Source organism: Schistocerca gregaria, chromosome 7, assembly GCF_023897955.1.
Source record: "Schistocerca gregaria isolate iqSchGreg1 chromosome 7, iqSchGreg1.2, whole genome shotgun sequence".
Lineage (NCBI taxonomy): Eukaryota > Metazoa > Arthropoda > Insecta > Orthoptera > Acrididae > Schistocerca > Schistocerca gregaria.
Genome location: NC_064926.1, coordinates 273418030 through 273440482, shown reverse-complemented (window position 1 = coordinate 273440482; position 22453 = coordinate 273418030). Strand labels below are relative to the sequence as shown.

Sequence of the window (22453 nt, the reverse complement as noted above, 5' to 3'; positions counted from 1 at the left end):
AAGAGTAAAATACAAGGAGCGATAAATTACCTGCAACAGGTGCAGAAACCAGACTGTCGTCATAAGAGTCGAAGAAAGTAAAAGGAAAACAGCGATTGAGAAGGGATTGAGACAGGGTAATAGCGTATCCTTGATGTATTTCAGTGTGCACATTGAGAAAGCAACAAAGGAAACAAATGAGAGATTTGGGGAGAAGAAATAAAAACTTTCCAGGTTTACCCACGATTTCGTAATTATGTCAGACAGCAAATGACTTAGAAGAGCAGCTGAACAGAAAGGATAGTGGCTTGAAAAGGGGTGTAAGATGAACATTAACAAAAGCAAAACAAGGGTAATGAAATGTTGTTGTTGTGGTCTTCAGTCCAGAGACTGGTTTGATGCAGCTCTCCATGCTACTCTATCCTGTGCAAGCTTCTTCATCTCACAGTACCTATGCAACCTATATCCTTCGGAATCTGCTTAATGTATTCATCTCTTGGTCTCCCTCTACGATTTTTACCCTCCACGCTGCCCTCCAATAGTTAATTGGTGATCCCTTGATGCCTCTGAACATGTTCTACCAACCGATCCCTTCTTCTAGTCAAGGTGTGTCACAAATTTCTCTTCTCTCTAATTCTATTCAATACCTCCTCATTAGTTATCTGATCTACCCATCTAATCCTCAGCATTCTTCTGTAGTCCAGTTAAATCAGGAGACGCTAAGGGAATTAGGAAATAACACGATAGCAGATGGTAAAGTTTGTCTCAAACGTAAGGCAGCGTCAAGTGGTTTAAAATCCACGAGCCGTCGCCCGAGTACTCCTCGGCCATTGTCAAGTGGAGACTTTTGGTTGCTGCTGCCGTGCTTACATAGCCGCGCTGCCTTCTGTGACATCACTGATGCTCGCTCCAGCGCCGTACAAGGTAATGTTTTGGCTGCGTGCTCGCCGCCCTCGCTCCAACCTTCCGATGGTCGGGACCCAAGCCCTACTCAGCTGCAGGCCGCCGTTTTTATTCAGGGTGTTGTCACAAATTTTTATCTCCGTGCTTCTTTTATCATGCTATCCCAGAAACTGTTAGAACACAATACGAAGTTCGTTTTCTAGACCATGCTCTGCTACCGCTGATTTCTCAGGTACTGAAGGTGAAAACATCCCTCGTGTTCTACACAGCGCTGTTAATTAGTACGCACAGTCTGTGCGACATAAAACTGTCTGCACCCACAGGGACGGACCACATCAACTAATCAACTATATCCATGACAACATCAAGTTAACGATGGAGGTAGAGGCAGATCATGCCTTCCCGCTCCTTGACGTCCTGTCCGCCGTAAAGGAAAAGGGTGTCTCAGCCACAGTGTTTTCGAAGACCCGCCCACATCGATCGATATCTGCTCGCTGACAGCTGCCACCGTCGTCGCAGAAACGTTCTGACACTCAAATCTCCAGTTGTCAGACACTCAGATCGGTACCAAACGTTGTATGTCGATAGAGTATCAACCAAAACACAGATTTAGTTCGTGCTATGCGCTGACGGCGTCCAGTAAAACATACCTAAACGGTAATTAAAAGCAACACTAGAACTACGGACCACTGAAAAGCTTATCTGTGAGTGATTGCTTTGTATATCTAGACCCCTGCCCACATTGTTCCAGGTACCACTCCTTCAGTTAATTTAATCTAAAAAAAAAGTGAGTGAGATGGTAGCATGTCAAACCATCGTACCGAAGGTTCCACGTTCAAACCCCACTAATGACAGTTTAACTACTTACACGTGGTGCTGTTTTGTTGGTGAACATTTTCCTGAGGTGTATGAGGACTTCCCGGAGCCTGTAGCAATGTTCTTTTGGCAGTCTGCTTTCGCTTCGTTAGTTGAAAGTAACAAACCTATATAGTACATTTGTATAGACAGATGTAGTGTGCTGTCGGACATGTGCGACAGAACACACACCACTCGTGATGAAGCAGCTAGTTCATTTTTAGTTTCGCAGAATAAACATAAACAATCGGAACAGTTGAATGAAGAAACAGTTGCATCACACGCGCGAAAGTATTAATAGTCCCATATAACACTTTCACCCACATTACAAAAAAAGCCCTTGTTGGGGTTTGACCTCAGCATCCAAGGCACGGCAATCTATCGCTCTACCAACTTCACATATTACATCTCAGTTATACGAGGGTAAGTCAATTATTATCAGCAATTTAGTTATATTTTTGTTTATTTTGGTATCACTGTCGTTTTAAGTTGATGACGCACGCTTTGTTCTGTTTTTGTTACATATTTGCAGTTTTCAAGCTACTAGGTTAGTTTCGTTATCGCTACCTTGTTGTTGATTATGGCTGCTGCGCTGTCTATTTGCACCAAAGAAGAGCAACGTTCAGTGATCGGTTTTTTGTGGTCGTAAGGCGTATCAGGGGTCGACATTCATCGAAGACGGTACGGTACGGGGACAGTGTTTTGCCACAACGGAGTGTCTACGAATGGACTGACAAATTCCGAAATGGTCGCACAAGTGTTACGCACGATGAAGGAGCCGGACGATTGTTTACCGCCATAAATGAAAAAACCATTTAGTGTTCACGTCAAATGATTCTCTTAGACAGACGATTAACTATTGACGAAGTGGCACATCGTTCTGCCTACGAAATCATCCACAACAGACTCTGGTTTCATAAAGTTTGTGCAAGATGGGTCCCAACACAACTCACACAGAATGACATTTTCACTCTGCAGCGGAGTGTGCGCTGATATGAAACTTCCTGGCAGATTAAAACTGTGTGCCCTACCGAGACTCGAAGTCGGGACCTTTGCCTTTCGCGGGCAAGTGCTCTACAATCTGAGCTAGTGAGTCGGGATTCGGTAGCTCAGATGGTAGAGCACTTGCCCGCGAAAGGCAAAGGTCCCGAGTTCGAGCCTCGGTCGGGCACACAGTTTTAATCTGCCAGGAAGTTTCACAACTCACACAGTTTCATGAACAAACGCACTTGCACATCTGCAAAAACTATTTGGATCGCTATGGTAACGAAGGGGACAACTTCTTAGACAGGATCATTACTGGTGACGGAACATGGATCCATCATTACGAGCCGGAGAGTAAACGCCGGATTATGGAATGGAAACATCCAAATTCGCACCCAACCGTCCGCAGGAAAACTGATGCTTACGGTTTTTTGGGACGCACAAGGTCCAGTATTGGAGCATTATGGGGAAAGGGGCACAACAATAAACAGTGTACGTTACAGTGAGATGCTTACTGCCAGGCTAAAGCCTGCAATTCGAAGCAGACGCCGAGGACTGCAGTCAAAAGGTGTTGTGTTGTGTTGTGTTGTTGCACGATAATGCTCGTCCGCACACAGCTGCCCTCACTGCTCAGACGCTCCAGAAACTCAATTTTGGAATACTGGATCATCCTCCATGTAGTCCTGATCTTGCCCCTTCTATCACATGTTTGGTCCACTCAAACAGGCATTAAGGGGCGTCGATTTGCCTCGGACGAAACAGTGAAAGAAGCGGTGCATTCCTGGCTCGCAGCTCAACCGAGAACCTTCTTTTATGAGTACAACGATGGACCAAGTGTCTTGAAACGCAAGGAGGCTATGTCGAAAGTAAGTTTCCTATTTGAGTACAATAAAATTTTATAACTACTGTACGGATGATAATTGACTTACCCTCGTACTTTTCTTGCGCCCCGTAGTTCTGGTGTTAGTTTTAAATTGAAGTTTACGTTCGTTCTGCTGGACGACAGCACATAATACGAACTAAATCGGAGTTTTGGTTGATACTGTGTCAAAATACGTTTGGTACCAATCTGAGTGTCTGACATACGGGGGTTTGAGTGTGAGAAGCTCGGTGGATCGAGTGGATACCGTCTCAGACGCTGAAAACCTGCCGAAGGAACTGAGCCACTAGCAAAAAGTATTCAGGGACAACGGCTACGACTACTGCCAGATTTCGCAAGTCATCTTTCCGAAAACACGTAAGCGCAAAGACTCCGAGGAGGACTCAAAGTTGTCGTTGTGTGGCTCAGTAACAAGAAAGATTAGCCGGTTCCTATAGAGCCATAAAATCGATTCGGTCTTCAGGGCTGCAGCAAAAATTTGACAACTCGTGAGTCGTGTGAAAGACTGTGTCGACCTCAGAACGCCAGGAGTATATAAAATACCGTGTGGGTGTGGAGAGTTTTATGTCGGGCAGACTGTGCGTACTATCGAATAGCGCTGTATAGAAGACACTCTATTTTCACCTTCGGTACCTTGAGAAATCAGCAGCGCCAGGGCGTGCTCTCGAAAACGGACATCGTGTTCTATTCGACGAGACATCTGTCACTATACGGACTAGCAGTATCTGAGACAGCGTAACACACTGCTGGCCATTAAAATTGCTACACCAAGAAGAAATGCAGATGATAAACGGGTATTCATTGGACAAATATATTATGCTAGAACTGACGTGTTCCAACATTTCTATGGAATCCAAACTGATCTTCCCCGAGGTCGGCTTCTACCAGTTTTTCCATTCGTCTGTAAAGAATTCGTGTTAGTATTTTGCAGCTCTGACTTAATAAACTTATATTTCGGTAATTTTCGCATCTGTCAATACCTGCTTTCTTTGGGATTGCAATTATCATATTCTTCTTGAAGTCTGAGGGTATTTCGCCTATCTCATACATCTTGCTCACCAGATGGTAGAGTTTTGTCAGGGCTGGCTCTCGCAACTCTATCAGTAGTTCTAAAGGAATGTTGTCTACTCTCGGGACCTTGTTTCGGCTTAGGTAATTTAGTGCTCTGTCAAACTCTTCATGCAGTATCATATCTCTCATTTCATCTTCATTTACACCCTCTTCCACTTCTTTGCTTAGAACTGAGTTTCCATCTGAGCTCTTGATATTCATACAAGTGGCCGGCCGCGGTGGTCTCGCGGTTCTAGGCGCGTAGCCCGGAACCGTGCGACTGCTACGGTCGCAGGTTCGAATCCTGCCTCGGGCATGGATGTGTGTGATGTCCTTAGGTTAGTTAGGTTTAAGTAGTTCTAAGTTCTAGGGGACTAATGACCACAGCAGTTGTGTCCCATAGTGCTCAGAGCCATTTGAACCATTTTTTTCATACAAGTGGATCTCTTTTCTCCAAAAGTATCTTTTTGTTACATAGTGTTTCCAATTTCTGGCCCAGTTTACGTTCCAAGAGTGAAATACGGCGGGTGTTCGGTGATGATATGGGCAGTCATACTGTGGTATTCCTCAGGCAAGATCGCATCACTGCCAAGGATTATGTGACAATTTCGGCTGATCATATCCATCCCGCAGTATAATGTTTGTTCTCCAACGGTGATGCTGTACTCTAAGATGAGAGCGCTCCTGTTCATGCTTTGGAGACAAGCGTGGGTGATCACTATCCACCTTCTTCGTCGTTACCTGAATTAGGCGTACTTTGCAGAAAGAATGACGTAAGATTCCCTTGAAAACCGTACAGGACCTGTATTTATCTATTCCGAGACGGTTGGAAACTGCTTTGAATGCCAAAGGTTTTTCAACACAAATTAGGCTTGGCAAAGCGTTGTGTTTAAGATATTTCCATATCTGTGTCCACTCCCTGTGTGCTATATGCAGTAGGGTACGTGTAATAAATGCTTTCTAAGTGCTTTGTTAGCTTCGAGGTGTGAAATTGAAAGGATGAATGGAGAGAGAAACACAGTAGCGAAGCAGTCGTCTCTTACCGAAACGCACCACGAGGGCCATTACGCTTAACGCACCCATCCGGTGGACGGTAACAAACTGTGACCCCCCTTCAGATCCGAAACCTGGATGCGCGCCTATCCATCGCTCCCATATGCGCCATTAACGTTTAAAGGAAGATAGAGTTGAGTTCGCAAAGTCCCGTAGGCGACGAGATCTTTCGAAGCGTTGCATAATCGGGGACTGGGAATGATAGGAGAGGAAATCGACCATGTCTTTTTCCGAGGAGTCATGCCGGCATTTTCTTACGCGATTTGGTGGAACCACAGAAAACTTCAATCTGGATGGTCAAGCACCTGTCCTTCGGGACAGGTCTTGCCTCTGAGCACCTCGCTCGGTGTTACACGTTGAAAAACTCTCCCATGAACACTCTGTGCTATCACTCCCTTCCCTCCCCCCCCCCCCCCCCCCTTTCCTCTCAGATGAGCTGATCTCAATTTATTGTGTGTGTATACTGATGGCGATTAGCAAGCGCTGTAAGGATAAAAAGCAGAAGAATGCGTCACGGGATTAGCAATGAGAGAGGAGAAAGCGTAATTGAGTTCTGCAATAAATTTAAGCTCGTAAATATTTTGTTCAAGAATCACAAGAGAAGGAGGTATACTTCGGAAAGTCCGGAAGATACCGGATCAGGCAGGGACTCCGAAATCAGCTACTGGATTGTAAGGGGTACCCAGGAGCAGATATACTCTGATCGCAATTTAGTAATGATCGAGAGCAGACTGAAATTTAAGAGACTAGTCAGGACGAAACAATGTGCAAAAAAACCGGGATACGAAAATACTAAGGAATGAAGAGATGCGCATGACGTTCTCTGAGGTTGTAGGTAATGCGGTAATCAAAATCTCGGCAGTCAGTTCGGTGGAAGAGGAAAGAACATCTCTAAAAAGGGCAGTTACAGAAGTTGGAAGGAAAAGCATGCGCACAAGGAAGGTAACTGCGAGGAAACCGTGGGTAACAGAAGAAATACTTCAGCTGATCGACGAAAGAAGGAAGTACAAAAACGTTAGAAACACAAGCCACTAAGGAATGACATAAATAGGAAGTGCAGGGAAGCTAAGACAAAATAGCTGCATGAAAAACGTGAAATCGGAAAAGAAATGACTGTCGGAAGGACTGACTGAGCATGTAGAAACGCCAAAAAATCTTCAGTGAAATTAAAAGCAACGGTGGTAACATTAAGAGTGCAATCGGAATTTCACTGTTAAATGCAGAGGAGAGAGTGGGTAGGTGGAAAGAGTACTCTGAAGGCCTCTACGAGGGGGAGGACTTACCTGATGACGTGATAGAAAAAGAAACTGGAGTCCACAGGGAAGAGATAGGGGATCCAGTATTAGAATCACAATTTAAAAGAGCTTGGGACGATTTAAGATCAAGTAAGGCAGAAGGGATAGATAATGTTCCATCGTAATTTCTAAAATCATTGGGGGGGGGGGGGGGGGAAGGGGGGGGGGTGGCAACAAAACGACTACTCACGTTGGTGTGTAGAATCTATAAGACTGACGATATATCACCATACTTTCGGAAACACATTACCTACACAATTCTGAATATTGGAGGACCCGAAAAGTGCGATAATTATCACACAATCAGCTTAGCAGCTCATACATCCAAGTTTCTGACAGGAATAATATATCAGAATGGAAAAGAAGACTGAGGATCAGTTAGATGACTATCAGTTTCGTCGTAGAAAAGATATAGGCACCAGAGAGGCAGTTCTGACATTGCAGATGATAATGGAAGCAAGGTACGTTAATAGGATTTGTCTTCCTGAAGAAGCTTTCTACAGTGTTAAATGATGCAAGGCGTTAGAAATTCTGAGACAAATAGGGTAAGCTATAGGGATAGACGGGTAAAATCCAATACGAACAAGAACCAGGGGGAAACAATAAGACTGACAGATCATGGGCGAAGTTCTCAGATTAAAAAATTTGTAAGACAGTGATGTATTCTTTCGCCCCTACTGTTCAGTGGGGACCAATGAATGAAATAACAAAGTTCCAATGGTGGGATTAAAATTCAAGGTGTAAGGATATATGTTTAGCTGATGACATTGCTGTTTTCAGTGAAAGTGAAGAATTACGGGATCTGTAGCGTGGAATGCAGAGTCTAATACGTACGTGGTTTGCATTAAATCGAAGAAAGACGAAAGTAGTGCAAAGTAGCAGAAATTGAACAGCGAGAAACATCAGAATTGGGGAACACGAAGCAGGAGAAATTAACGAATTCTCCTACATAGACAGCAAAATAACTCATGGTAGATGGAGAAAGGACGACTTAAAAAGCAGCCTAGCACAGATAGAAAGGGCATTCCTGGCCTAGAGAAGCCTACTAGTATCAAACATAGGTCTTAATTTGAGGAAGAAATATCTGAGAATGTATGTCTGGGGCCCAGCATTCTGTGATAGTGATACATGGACTGTGGGAAAACCAGAACATAAGATAATCGAAGCATTTCAGGTATGTTGCTACAGAAGAATGTTGAAAAGTAGGTGGACTGATAAGGTAGGGAATGAGGAGGTTCTCTGCAGAATCAGCGAGAAAAGGCATATATGAAAAACACTGACGAGAAGAAAGCCAGAGATGATAGGACATATGTTAAGACATCAGAGAATAACTTCCCTGGTACTAGACGGATTTTTAAATGAAGAAACTTTAGAGGAAGATAGGGATTGGAATACATCCAGCAAATAATTGAGGGCGTAGGTTGCAAGTGTTACTCTGGTATGAAGAGGTTCGCACAGGACAGTTCTTGCCGGCCCACATCAAACCAGTCAGAACACTGATAAATAATAAAATAAAAATAATAATAATCTGAGGCTTCAAGCGAGAGCTGTGATCAATCTACTCTCTCCGTGAGTCGTTGGCGGTGGTTGAGCGGTCGTGAATGAGTTGCTATCCGCTGTGCCTTTAATTCAGTCACTGTCAGCAGAAGGCTTGCTGACAAGAAGTGACTCCGAACTTATATGAAAACTCTTAAAGCTTTCTGAATAAAATAAATGATATTAACATCCTGCATCTTTATTTTTCATGACTACATATTTATTTCTCAACATAGTCACCCAGGCGACAAACAAATTTCTCCCAAAGAGAAACCAGTTTCTTGATACCGTCACTGTAGAATGTTTGTTTGACGGAGCCACAATCTCGCCTCTGCTTGCACCGCTTCATCACCATCAAAGTGAAGTTCTCGCAGATGTTCTCTAAATTTTGCAGACCGACGAAAATCGGATGGAGCCAAATCGGGACAATATGGAGGATGATCGATGAACCTCAAGGTGTCAGATTGTTACAGATGTGGCAGCGCTCGTGAGAGATCTGGCATTGAGATGCTCAAGGGGAGGGTGTTTCATGTGTGGACGAACTCTTCGAATTCGAAACTCAGTTACAGAATATTATTTCTTACGCACTCACATAGTTACGTTACACACCGTCATATTACACGCAGCAATTCAGAGCCCTCTCTAGTGGCAGATGGTTGCTAGTACAAGACGTAAGCATGAATAATAAAGATGTAGAATGTTATTAACGTTTGTTCTATTTAAAAAGCTTTTATAGTTTTCATATAAGAAATACGGAGGCATTACTTTTCAGCACGCCCTCGTATATTCACATGACTACTCTCTGTTTCACAGTCAACTGCTCGGCAGGAGGGTTCCTAGAACCAATTTAACACTATTTCTGGACTTTTCCATTCTTGAACAGTACTTGCGAAAAATGAACACCTAAATCTTTGTGTGTGAGCTCTGATTTATCTTATTTTATTGCGACGATCACTATTTCCTATGCATGTGGTAGTCAACAAACTATTTTGGCATTGCCTGGTGACTAAAATTTCGTGAAAAGTTCGCGCCGCAACGAAAAACGCCTTTATTTTAATGACTGCCACGCCAGCTTTCTTGTCTTATCCGTCGAAAGTTCTTGTATATTTGGTGAAAATACAAAACGAGCTGCTTTTCTTTGAAGTGATTGGATCGCCTATGTAATCTCATCTGGTGAGGATCCCATACTACGCTGCTATACTTCAGAAGAGGACGGACAAGCGTAGTCTAGGGAGAGTCTGTAGCAGAGATGTATCTTCTGCGTGTTCTTCCTTCTTCCAATGAAACGCAGTCTTTAGATCGCTTTCCCCGCAACACTTTCAGCGTTATAATTCCGGTTTAAGTTGTTCGTGATTGTAATCCCTAGGTATTTAGTTGAATCGACAATCTAAATTTGTGTGATTTATCGAGTAACCGAAATTTTGATTTTTTTTTTTTTTCGTACTCGTGTGTTGGGCCAACACTTTTAACTGTTCCGGATCAACTGTCACTTTTCGCACCATGCAGATGTCTTGTCTAAATAATTTTGCAATTCGTTTGGATTCTCTAATGTTTTTACTAGACGGTAAACTACAGACGCCATCATCCGCAAACAATCTAAGAGCGTATTCAGATTTTCTCCTAAATTGTTTATGTAGCCTCAAACCAAACCGAAGCACGACTCACGCCCCATGAGTCGTGCTTGGGTAGCTCAGTTGGTAGAGCACTTGCCCGCGAAAGGCGAAGGTCCCGAGTCCGAGTCTCGGTCCGGCGCACAGTTTTAATCTGCCAGGAAGTTTCATTATCAGCACACACTCCGCTGCAGAGTGAAAATCTCATTCTGCAGTCTTGTGTTTTGGACAGTCAACACGTGCTTCAATGCGTAACAAAAAGCAATAATAGGACGCTTTCGCAGATAAATTCACAGATTCCGGCTGGAAGCATTTCTTGCATACAGGGTACTTCAAAACCTTTGCATGAAGCGTCTAGGGATGATAGATCAGGTCAACAGTGACGTTTATCTTTAGTATTCGTCAGTAACAACGAGATTTCACCGAACTAGCAGTGTCTACTAACAAGGTGCGCTGCATAGCACCTACCCCAGTAAGTTGACAACGTGGTTTCCAACAAGAAAACCGTAAGAATGAGTATTTCTAAGTGGAGAAATAGATTTTAGTAGCGAATCTAACAAACGTTATTCCTCATGACCCTAGAAGTTTGATGCAAAGACTTTGAAACTCCCTGCATCATCGGTTAACAGACGACTGTGGTAACTCGAAGGGCAAGCGGCCACGAAGTTAAAATCTAGTAAAAGTTCACCAGTTAGTGACAACAGCGTACCCAGTACGGGATTACTCCCGTTAGGAAAGAGAGAGAGAGAGAGAATCATCCATGACATTTCGCACATAATTAAACTGCATAGTTATTATCAGGCATCCACTGAAATCTGCGTCACAATTCACACCCATGTAAAGCATAGCTACTGATAAGGCACTACTAACAGACACTGTTTAACACGGTTTTATTAGGTCATTTTCCTGTCTGTTTGTTCGATACAAACTGATTTTAAACTAATTTCCAGAAGAGCTAGACTTGAAACTTTCAACACTGCTCAGAACTGGATGACAATGCAATAATAACTCGCTTTCTTGTTTGATGTGTGGCGGATGGTACTTTGATTACCACTATTATTTCTTGACGAGGAAGAGTTTGAAACTTTCAACATAGCCCGAAGTGGATGGCAATGCAATTACAGCTCACTTTCTTGTCTAATGTGTGGCGGAGGGCGCTTTGTGTACCACTGCTATTTCCCCCTTTTCCTGCTTCACTTGCCAATGTTTCGTGGTAAGAACGGTTGCTGGTAAGTCCCAGAGTGAGCTCGATTCTCCCTAAGTTTTACCTTCGAGGTATTTTCCTGAGGTAATCGTAGGAATAAGCAACGTATTACCGAACTTTGGCGAATAGAAGCTGAAATAATCCTGAAATGTGCCACGTGTCTCTGTTGCAATGTCATCGAAATGTTTTAAATCGATTGAAAAATTTGATACACACAAGACGGAAAGTCAGTAAATAATTAGTTAAATAAAAACTTTATCATAACATGTTTTTTTTAAACGGACTAAAAAGTGTATAAAATAATTTCTCCTAACCCCATACAAATAGTCCAGAAAAATTGTGCTTGCGAGTTTTTAATAGTTATGAAAGTAGTTGCTGAATTTAAAACGAAAAACTCGGGGCGCATGCAATATATACTTGATGAATGAATAGTTCACCTGACTATTATCTATTACATGGGCCTTCGTGTTTTGTTTTAAGTTGTAAGACTTTTCATCTGCCGCTTGGCCACTCTGAATCATACGCAGTAAATTTTAATGTTCTTTCTTTCTTCCTTCCAGCGGTAGGTTTTTCTAGCGTGGACCAGCCGACCTTGGTAGTGATCTTGCGTTACCGAGAAACTGACCTAGTTGCACAGTGCCCTTTATCTCGTTTCCAGATACCAGACGCAACCACTTATCTCTAGCATTCTGCAGTGGCCACGACTCAGCAAACTGCACACGATAAGAAAGAATATTCCCTGAAGGCACTGCGACCGTTGCGGGCACCGGAGCGCGTCACGGAAGGGGCATCAAGTTTTTTCCTGAAAAACCTGGTGCTGTAAGTAAAACACCTGCATAAAAACAGCACTCAGTAAATTTTACAAACTTTAGTGCCTTCAGATAACCATACTTCACATTTTAACGACTACAGCACTCACGCAATAAAACTCTGCGTTGACACTGAACACACAACTTCGAGCAAGGCGAATGAAGTGGAGAAGCGAAGAATCAAATTCTTTCTGCCCGCTCTACAAGGACAAAATCTGCATGCGGTAAAACTGCCCTTATTGCACCTATGTAGATTTTCGGTTTTCATTTGTTTACACCTTTATGCACATCCTTACTTTGCAAACGATCACACTTTGTGTCGCGGGTGGGTTCTTACTGTTCTACGAGGGATACTCTGAAGAAAAAAAATAATTGCCTCGGTTCAAAAAAATTTTTTTTCCCTATTTGACAGCTTCTTTCTCATGCTCTGGGAGTTTACTGCTGTGTAAATTATTGAATTTTCCGGCAAATCGTCATTAATCACTAAACATGGTGAAGATCGGCTTAGAAATGCATTTGGCGAAGAAGCCCCATATAACGCATAATCGGACTTTTCTTCGTGACAACTTTCGTGAAGGACGCCCGAGAACTGCTGTTAGTGATGAAAATCTTGTCGCTGTTCGATAATGCTTGAAGAAGATCGACGGACATCTTATGAATTTATTCAGCCGACATTCGATATTGATATCAGTCAAATCCAAACAAGGTGTATCAACAGTTAGACGACACTGCGGATGTTAAACTTACTTTATGGCGGTATCTTTCCGTTGATAAGCCTGCGTAACATCCTACCAGGGTACAATTTAAACTAATGTATATCCTGAATTGTCAAAACAATGGGCACAACTGAATGGGTGAGTGCCGAAAGCCAAAAATTAAAAAAAAGACGTGAAAAAACTTTGTTATAGATTCCCCATAAACTGATTCCCGATCGAAAACAACAACGCACTGATTGGCGCAGAAAAACTCGGGAAAAATTCCAAGGCGGCAAAAGCAGATATCTCTGAAATGTCGTTTCTAATGACGAACCTGGGGTTTACTGTTATGATCTTGAAAAGAAAAGTAGATCGGTTCACTGGGTCATGCGAGCAGAACCCAAGCCTATAAAAGTCCGACAAATTCGTAGAGCTTATGATAGTCCCTAACATTTTTTTATAAAACGTGTCATATTGTAACTCTAGCATTAGAACATAGGACATACCGCTACTGCCGATTAGTACTCAAATGTCTGTTTACCGTCATTTTCTGAAAAAGTCTATGAAAAATGCCCAAAAGGAAAAATAATTTTACATAGCTACAGCACATCGGCACATACAAAACTGAGAACTGAATACCTGGATGCCCTGAAGGTCAGCACTATCTACCCTACACCATCCAGCCCTAACCTTACACCGTGCGATTTCTTTTTTGTTTCCGAAAATTAAAGATAAAATGCATGGAATCAATTTTTCGTCATTAGATGAAGCAGGTGAACATTATAAAAATCAGGTTTCCGAAGTGCATCAGGGAGAATGGCTCACTGATTCCAAAACTGTGTTGATGTTAAAGGGAAATATTTTAAAAATGAAATTTAATATATTTTTTAAAACAGATCATTGTTTGAGTTTCTAGAGCTTCTCAGTGTCGGCCTCGGAGTAACAGCTTAGCTCATTACTAGTGCAGTGCGGACAGGAAGCGGCAGAATTAAGACTGGCATTGTTCCACAGAACTATGCATTCCCCCGACCACATTTGCCAAGCTTGCTTCGATTACGCTGCAGAAGTTTCATTGGGACGTTCTTACCCATCCGCCGTACCACGTCGATCTCTTCCCATGTGATTTCCATATTTTTGGTGCCGGGAAGAAAGACATGGTGGCCGTCGATTTGCTTCGAAGTCGTGCACCGCTGGGTACAATCATGGTTCCGTAGGCACTGGAAACTTTTTTTTTCCGTAAAGGCATTGACCATCTTGCATCACAGAGGGATAAATGTATTAGTAGTTATGGTGATTACTTTTGAAACAGTAAACAGTTTACTTACTTTTTTCCATCTACCTCGTTTTCATTTGACTGCCCCTTGTAGGTTTACCGTGTTGTTCTGCTTCACCTGCGGCCAGAAACCGGAATGTGGTTCTGTTTATTTAGCCTATGATTAATATACACAATTGTCAACAGATATATACAAATCAGAAACAATGTCCTTGACAAGTTTACATGTATAACTGAATGTCCAATTCTTTAATACAGTACACAGCCTCTGGTGTTGCTACCAGGAAATCATCTTTGTTATGATATGCTCGAACATGAGGGCCGCTGACGATGTGAGCGGCTCATGGGGCTACCCAGACACAATCTGAATTGGAGCTTAACACCTGAGATGATCTTAAGTATTCGTATGTGTGTTATTGCTTTCCACCGACCTTTCCATTCTTCGAGGTTTTAATAGCTCTGGCAACCGTGCCAGAAGCATCACGCAAGTTCTGACGTCGTGATAGTAGCCTTTTAAGACTTAAGTGCGGCAGGCCTCTATGCGTGGGTAGATTAGGATTCCTGGAGACCTTGCTGAATTCCCTCATAAGAGCAATAGACATGCCGTCTGCCTGATTAGCTGAGTGGCAGCAAGCCCGGGTTCGGTTGCCGGCTGGGTAGGAGATTTTTCTCCGCTCGTGGACTGGGTGTTGACCTCATCATTATGTCATCATCACCGGCACGCAAGTCGCCCGATGTAGCGCCATCAGAAATAACACTTGCAACTCGGCGGCCGAACTTCCCTGGATGGTTCCTCTCGGCCATCAATACCACACGATCATTTCATTTCAACAGACACGCGCAAAATTGGCGGCTCAACACTTGCTAACACGGAAGCCAATGAAATGAGGTAGACCTGACAGCGCCAGATATTATTCGCATGGAATTTTTCGTTGGGCGTCTACAAGCTGTAGGTAAGTACGGTACACGGATGACACATACTAATGGAACATGCAAAACGAGTACCCTGAAGAACTGGTCCAAATGAATGTGACTTAATTCACATATTATGCAGACGTACAGTTTAGATGATCAGAACAGAGGGTGAAACACTTGTTAAGACAGATTGTCTTTACATTTTGATCGCCAGCTATGATAAGACGTCAAGGTGCAGTAACCACTCACAGACGACAGGTGGCAGCAGTAACACTGGAGGGTATACAAGGTGCGACAATGAAGTAATGATTGATTTTCTTTGCAAGATGTGGCAACCCTGCAGACTTGCGTCGGCACAATATCTTTGACCTTGGTCTATAAGCTGCTTCTACTCCAAAAGGCACATCGATGCAACTGCTAAGTCGTGAGTTGTGCTGTAATAAGTTAACACGTGTTTATGTCTCTCGTCACAGAAATGGAACCACATAATATTGTGCAATGGTATTCCATTTCTTTTTTCTTTAAATTGGGTGGAAACGCGACAACTTATGGTAAGCTTCAAAAGGATTTTGGAGAGGAGGTTATGTCAAGAGCTCAAGTTTTTGATTGGCATAAAATGTTTAGTGAAGGCAGAACGAATGTTGAAGATGAAGACCGAAGTGGACGACCATCAACTGCACAGACGGATGACAACTTGGCCACCATGTGTGAACTTGTACGATCTGATCTAAGATTAGCCGTGAACATGATTGCAGAAGAGCTGAACATGAATCGAGAAACGGCTCGTCTAATAATAACTGAAGATCTTGGTATTGCTGATAATTGGATTCTGCATCACGATAATGCTCCATCACATACCGCTCTGTCAGTACAGCAATTTTTAACCTCAAAACAAATTTCAGTACAACCACAGCCTCTTTATTCACCAGATATCGCTCTGTGCGACTTTTTTTCTATTTCCAAGAGTCAAAACGGCGGTCAAGGGACACCATTTTCAAACAACACGAGGTGTCCAAAAAGCTGTGACGAGGGTCTTGGAGGATATTTCAGAATATGAGTTCCAGAAATGTTACCATGAATGGCACAAGTGCTGGAAAAAATTTGTACAATCAGAAGGGAACTGCGTAGAAGGGGAGAACACTAAACTTGACTAAAACGGTAAGCAACGTTTTTTTTTTTTCACGTCATTCTCATTACTTTGTTGTCGCACCTCTTATAAAGCGTGTTGGAAAGGAGGGTGGGGGGGGGGGGGGGGGGGGCGGCGGGCGGCCGAAAAACACAACACTAGTTGTCATAATGCGGAAACGGAGCGATTTATCTTATGTCCAAAAGAGCATGTTCGTTGGCTTTCGGGTCAAGTGTGGAAGCAGTTTCGAAACGGCCGAGTTTATAAACTGCATCCCGCCGTGATTAAAGTATTCCGCGCATGTCAAAATGGCGCTACCTGAAACCAGCGCCAAGGCAACTTTGATCCACCACGGGCGAATGACGGCTGCAGAGATGTGTAGGGGCCGAATAGACATGCAACTGTTGAACAACTGACCGCCAACGAACCAAGGGACTACTAACAGTGAATCCTCAAGGACTGTTCAGCGAACTTTGCTGCGCATTGGCCTACACAACAGGCACCTGGTTCATGCGCCCATCATGCTGACTGCTATTCATTGGCAAAGAAGGCTGCATTTTGCACGCCAGTATCGCGGCTGAACGTCCATTGAATGGCTACAGGTGACCTTTCCAGATGAATCAGTTTTTATGGTCCTTCGGACCGATGGCCTTTGGCGTGTATGGCCCTGCAGCAATCGTTGGAAGGGTCTGGGAGGAAGAAGAGATTAGTGTTTAACGTCCCGTCGACAACGAGGTCATTAGAGACGGGATACAAGCTCGGATTAGGGAAGGATGGGGAAGGAAACCGGCCTTGCTCTTTCACAGGAACCATCCCGTCATTTGCCTGAAGCGATTTAGAGAAATCACGGAAAACCTATATCAGGATGGCCGGACGCGGGTTTGAACATCGTCCTCCCGAACGCGAGTCCAGTGTGCTAACCACAGTGCCACCTCGTTCGGTGAAGGGTCTGTGCTGGAGGAGGGGGTATTATGTCTAGGAAATGTTTTCGTGGCATTCCCAGTGTGATCTGGTCATTCTGGAAGGTACATTAGATCAAAACAAGTACGCATCTGTTTTTAGGGACCGTGTCCACCTCTACATGCAGTTTGTTTCCCCCAAGCAAGGTGGTGGCATCTACCAGGAGACAATGCAAGTGTCAGACAGTTCGCGGCATGCGTGCGTGGTTCGAAGACCATGAGGACAGTTTTACCATACTTCCCTGGCCACCAAACTCTTCCTGGATTTAAATCCAGTCGAGAATCTGTGGGACAACTCGAACGAGCTTTATGCGCTTGAGGAGGCGAGATAACAAGCGCAGCTGGCCATTGTACTGGAGTCGGCAAGATTTCGCACCCCTGTCGGTACCTTTCAGCGCCTCATTGACTCACTTCCTGCTAAAGGTAATTAATCAGGCTTTAGACAGGTGATCACATTAATGTTACTGGACAATGTGTATGCTCTATTTTGTACGGGTCCCACGCACTTGAGCAATATTCCGGGGTAGGTCGCACAAGTGTTTTGTACGCAATTTCCTATGCAGACTGATTGCATTTCTCTAATATTCTTCCAATTAATCGCAGTCTGCGTTCTGGTTTACATAGAACTGTGCCTACCAGTATGTGAATGTTCCATTTCGTATTCTCACTAGCTGCTACAACCAGCAATTTGTTAGAATTGACGGATTCCAAAAGTGACTCGTTGATACTGCAGTCGTATAAGATACTCAGCCGAAAGCACTTCCACGAATGCGAAACGTTACATATGTATTTTTTGAAGTCTCTTGAGTGAGTGATCCAGGCTTCCGTCACTTTCGACAGATAGCGTAGCTGCAGGACAGTTTCAAAATGGCGTCTGTAGGTGATGTACGTTACAAGCAACGTGCCGTCATTGAATTTCTCATTGCAGAAAAAGAAACTGTGGGGAATATTCACAAACGCTTGTGCGAAGTCTATGGCGCATCTATTGTCGACAGAAGCACAGTTCGTCGCTGAGCACGGAGGGTAAGGTCATCAGAAGGCGGTTCGGTGGAGCTCCACAATTTGCAGCGGTCGGGGAGACCATCCACGGCAGTTACACCTGACATGCTGCAGTGAGCTGATGTCATTCGAGAGGACAGGCGCATTACGGCAGTTGGCGCTGCATCTGTCAATCAGCAAAGGAAGTGGATGCAATTATCCGCACTCTTGGATAATCAAAAGTGTGTGCAAGATGGGTCCCGTGGCGTCTAGCGGTGGATCAAAAATCGCACAGAAAAAAACATCTGTCTTGATTTGTTCAATGTTTTGAAGATGGGGAGGCCTTCTTGTCCCGGGTTGTGACAGGTGATGAAACCTGGGTTCACCGTTTTCAGCCCGAAACAAAACGATGGAATGGCGTCATTCCCACTTTCCACAGAAGACAAAAAATCAAAGCAACTGCTTCCGTCGGTAAGGTCATGATCAGCGTGTTCTGAGACTGTGAAGTTGTGATTCTCATTTATGTGATGCTGAGAACCGGTACTATTAATTCAGAAGTATATGTCAACACATTAACAAAACTCAGACGCGCTTCCGGCGGCTTCGGTACCACAGCAACCCAGGAGATGTGCTGCAACACGAGAACGCTCGGTCCCACACAAGTCTCAGGACTGCTGACGTCGCAAAACAGGGGTGGGCAGTGTTACCCCATCCACACTACAGCCCTGACCTAGCCCCCTCGGTCTTCTACCTGTTTGCGCCAGTAAAGGATGCCATTCGTGGAAGACATTTTGAGGTCGATGAGGTGGTGATTCACACCACGGCAAGGATTGGTACCGACACGCCCACGTTTCGCGCTGGAGGAAGGCCATAGAACGGGATGATGATGATGATGATGATGAAGATGATGATGAGGTCCCATACTCCGAGGAGCGTAAGGAACGACGCGGGAGACCCGCACCGCCGACTAGATAAGGTCCTAGCGGAGTTGGTTTGTCATTGCCTTCCTCCGACCTTAATGTGGAAGAATGATGATGATGATGATGATGATGACGACACAATAACACCCAGCCATCTCGAGGCAGGGAAAATCCCTGACCCCGCCGGGAATCGAACGCTACCGCAAGACCACGAGCTGCGGACATAGAAGGCGTTGCAGATAACGTGGAAAAATAGGGTGTGTAGGTAAAACCCCATTCTTTCGTTATTTATTTAGTTTTTTATTTACACTTCAAGTTCCGCAGGACCAAATTGAGAAGGAAATCTCCAAGGTCATGGAACGTGTCCATACATGAAATTACAACATAAAAGTAATAGCACATAAAAATAAAATATTTATGAACTTGAAAAAAGTCATTTCATAAGTTTAAGTAAGGACAATCAACAATACAACAAGAATCGGGTTATTTTTTCAAGGAACTCCTCGACAGAATAGGAGTGACCCATGAGCAAACTCTTCAGTTTCTTTGAAAGCGCGTGGATTACTGCAAAGATTTTTGAATTCGAGTTGTAGCTTATTGAAAATGTATGCAGCAGTATACTGCACACCTTTCTGCGCAAGAGTTAAGGAAGTCCAATCCAAATGCAGGTTTGATTTCTGCCGAGTATTAATTGAGTGAAAGCTGCTTATTCTGGGGAATAAGCTAATATTGATAACAAGAAATGACGGTAAGGAATATGTATATTAAGAGAGAGGCCAATGTCAAAATACCCAGGCTCGTGAACAGAGGTCGACAAGAGGTTCGTGAGCGTACACCACTTATTGCCCGAACCGCCCGTTTCTGAGCCAAAAAAATATCCTTTTAGAATTAGAAGAGTTGCCCCAGAATATAATACCATACGACATAAGCGAGTGAAAATAAGCAAAGTAGACTAATTTTCGTATCGAACGATCACTCACTCCAGATACCGTTCGAATAGTAAAAATGGGTGCATTAAGTCTTTGAACAAGATCCTGAACGTGGGCTTTCCACAACAGTTTACTATCTATCTGAACACCTAGAAATCTGAACTGTTCAGTTTCACTAATCATACGCTCATTCTCTGAAATTAAAACGTCAGGTTTTAAACTGTAAAAACTTTGATTTAGCGTTAGTTTATTTTCTACAAGCCATGGACTTAGGTCATGAACTGCACTATTTGAAATCCAGCCAATGTTCCACACAATATCCTTTACTACCAAGCTAGTGTCATCAGCAAACAGAAATATTTTATATTTACCCGTAATACTTTTATAAATAAGGAACAGGGGTGGTCCTAACACTAATCCCAGGGGTACCCCCCCCCCCCCCACACACACACACACACACTTGACCGTACCCCACACAGATCACCATCACAGCCATTCTCAACATTGTCAATAATGACCTTTTGCTGTCTGTTGCTAATGTAAAAGGTGAACCAATTGTGAGCTTCGTGTTCCATAACGGTCTAACTTCTGGAGCAATATTTTGTGATCAACACAATCAAACGCCTTAGTTAAATCAAAAAATATACCTAGCGTTCGAAACGCCTCAGAGAGAAAAGAAAATATAGCATTTTCAGTTGTTAAGCGACTTCTAAAGCCGAAATGTACATTTAATAGCAAATCATGTGATATAAAGTGATCAATTATCCTCACATACAGAGACTTTTCAATAACTTTAGCAAACACTGATGGCATAGAAATAAGTCTAAAATTTTATAAAGCGGCTTTACTACTGAGTACTTTAATCGTCCAGGAAACTGACCATTCCTAAAGGAAAAATTACAAAAATGGCTAAATACAGGGCTAACATGTGCAGCACAGTACTTGAATATTGCGCTAGGCACTCGATCATAACCATGAGAGTCTATAGTCTTCAGTGATTTAATTGTTGACTCAATCTCCCCCTTGTCTCTATCACAGAGGAGTATTTCAGATATCAATCGCGGAAACGCATTTGCCAAGAGTTATACGATTCCCTGTAGAAGCTAAATATTTATTTAATTATCCAGCAATGCTCAGAAAATGGTTGTTAAATTCTGCACATATATCTGATTTATCAGTAACAGAAATATTTTTACTGAAAAGCTGACTTTATATAGTCGACCTTGTGCTGCTGACAACACACTTCCTTCACAACTGACCAATTGGTTTTAATTTTATCCCGTGAATTAGCTATTATCTTTGCATACCACATAATCTTTGCCTTCCTAATAACATTTTGAAGCATCTTACAATACTGTTTGTAATGGGATACTGCAGCTTGATTGTGACTACCTCTAACATTTTGATATAATTCCCTCTTTGTTCTACATGATATCCTTATCCCACTAGTCAGCCACCCGGTCTGCCTATTACTGCTAGTACCCCGTTTAGAACATTCTAATGGAAAGCAACCCTCAAAGAGCACGAGAAATGTATTAAGGAAGCATTATACACTTCTGGAAATTGAAATAAGAACACCGTGAATTCATTGTCCTAGGAAGGGGAAACTTTATTGACACATTCCTGGGGTCAGATACATCACATGATCACACTGACAGAACCACAGGCACATAGACACAGGCAACAGAGCATGCACAATGTCGGCACTAGTACAGTGTATATCCACCTTTCGCAGCAATGCAGGCTGATATTCTCCCATGGAGACGATCGTAGAGATGCTGGATGTAGTCCTGTGGAACGGCTTGCCATGCCATTTCCACCTGGCGCCTCAGTTGGACCAGCGTTCGTGCTGGACGTGCAGACCGCGTGAGACGACGCTTCATCCAGTCCCAAACATGCTCAATGGGGGACAGATCCGGAGATCTTGCTGGCCAGGGTAGTTGACTTGCACCTTCTAGAGCACGGTGGGTGGCACAGGATACATGCGGACGTGCATTGTCCTGTTGGAACAGCAAGTTCCCTTGCCGGTCTAGGAATGGTAGAACGATGGGTTCGATGACGGTTTGGATGTACCGTGGACTATTCAGTGTCCCCTCGACGATCACCAGAGGTGTACGGCCAGTGTAGGAGATCGCTCCCCACACCATGATGCCGGGTGTTGGCCCTGTGTGCCTCGGTCGTATGCAGTCCTGATTGTGGCGCTCACCTGCACGGCGCCAAACACGCATACGACCATCATTGGCACCAAGGCAGAAGCGACTCTCATCGCTGAAGACGACACGTCTCCATTCGTCCCTCCATTCACGCCTGTCGCGACACCACTGGAGGCGGGCTGCACGATTTTGGGGCGTGAGTGGAAGACGGCCTAACGGTGTGCGGGACCGTAGCCCAGCTTCATGGAGACGGCTGCGAATGGTCCTCGCCGATACCCCAGGAGCAATAGTGTCCCTAATTTGCTGGGAAGTAACGGTGCGGTCCCCTACGGCATTGCGTAGGATCC

The 22453-nt window shown here is 43.8% G+C and overlaps 1 protein-coding gene across 3 annotated transcripts in view; it reads left to right on the top strand.

The window, feature by feature from the left end:
* LOC126281451 (uncharacterized) overlaps positions 1 to 22453 on the top strand; it is a 183618-nt gene that overhangs the window by 132473 nt on the left and 28692 nt on the right. For 2 of the 3 annotated variants that reach the window (XM_049980426.1, XM_049980431.1), the window contains exon 2: positions 12008 to 12168. The exons of the other annotated variant lie outside the window; for it this stretch is intronic. The gene's annotated coding sequence lies outside the window, so the exon portion shown is untranslated. The remainder of the gene's footprint in view (positions 1 to 12007; positions 12169 to 22453) is intronic. 3 annotated transcript variants of the gene reach the window in all.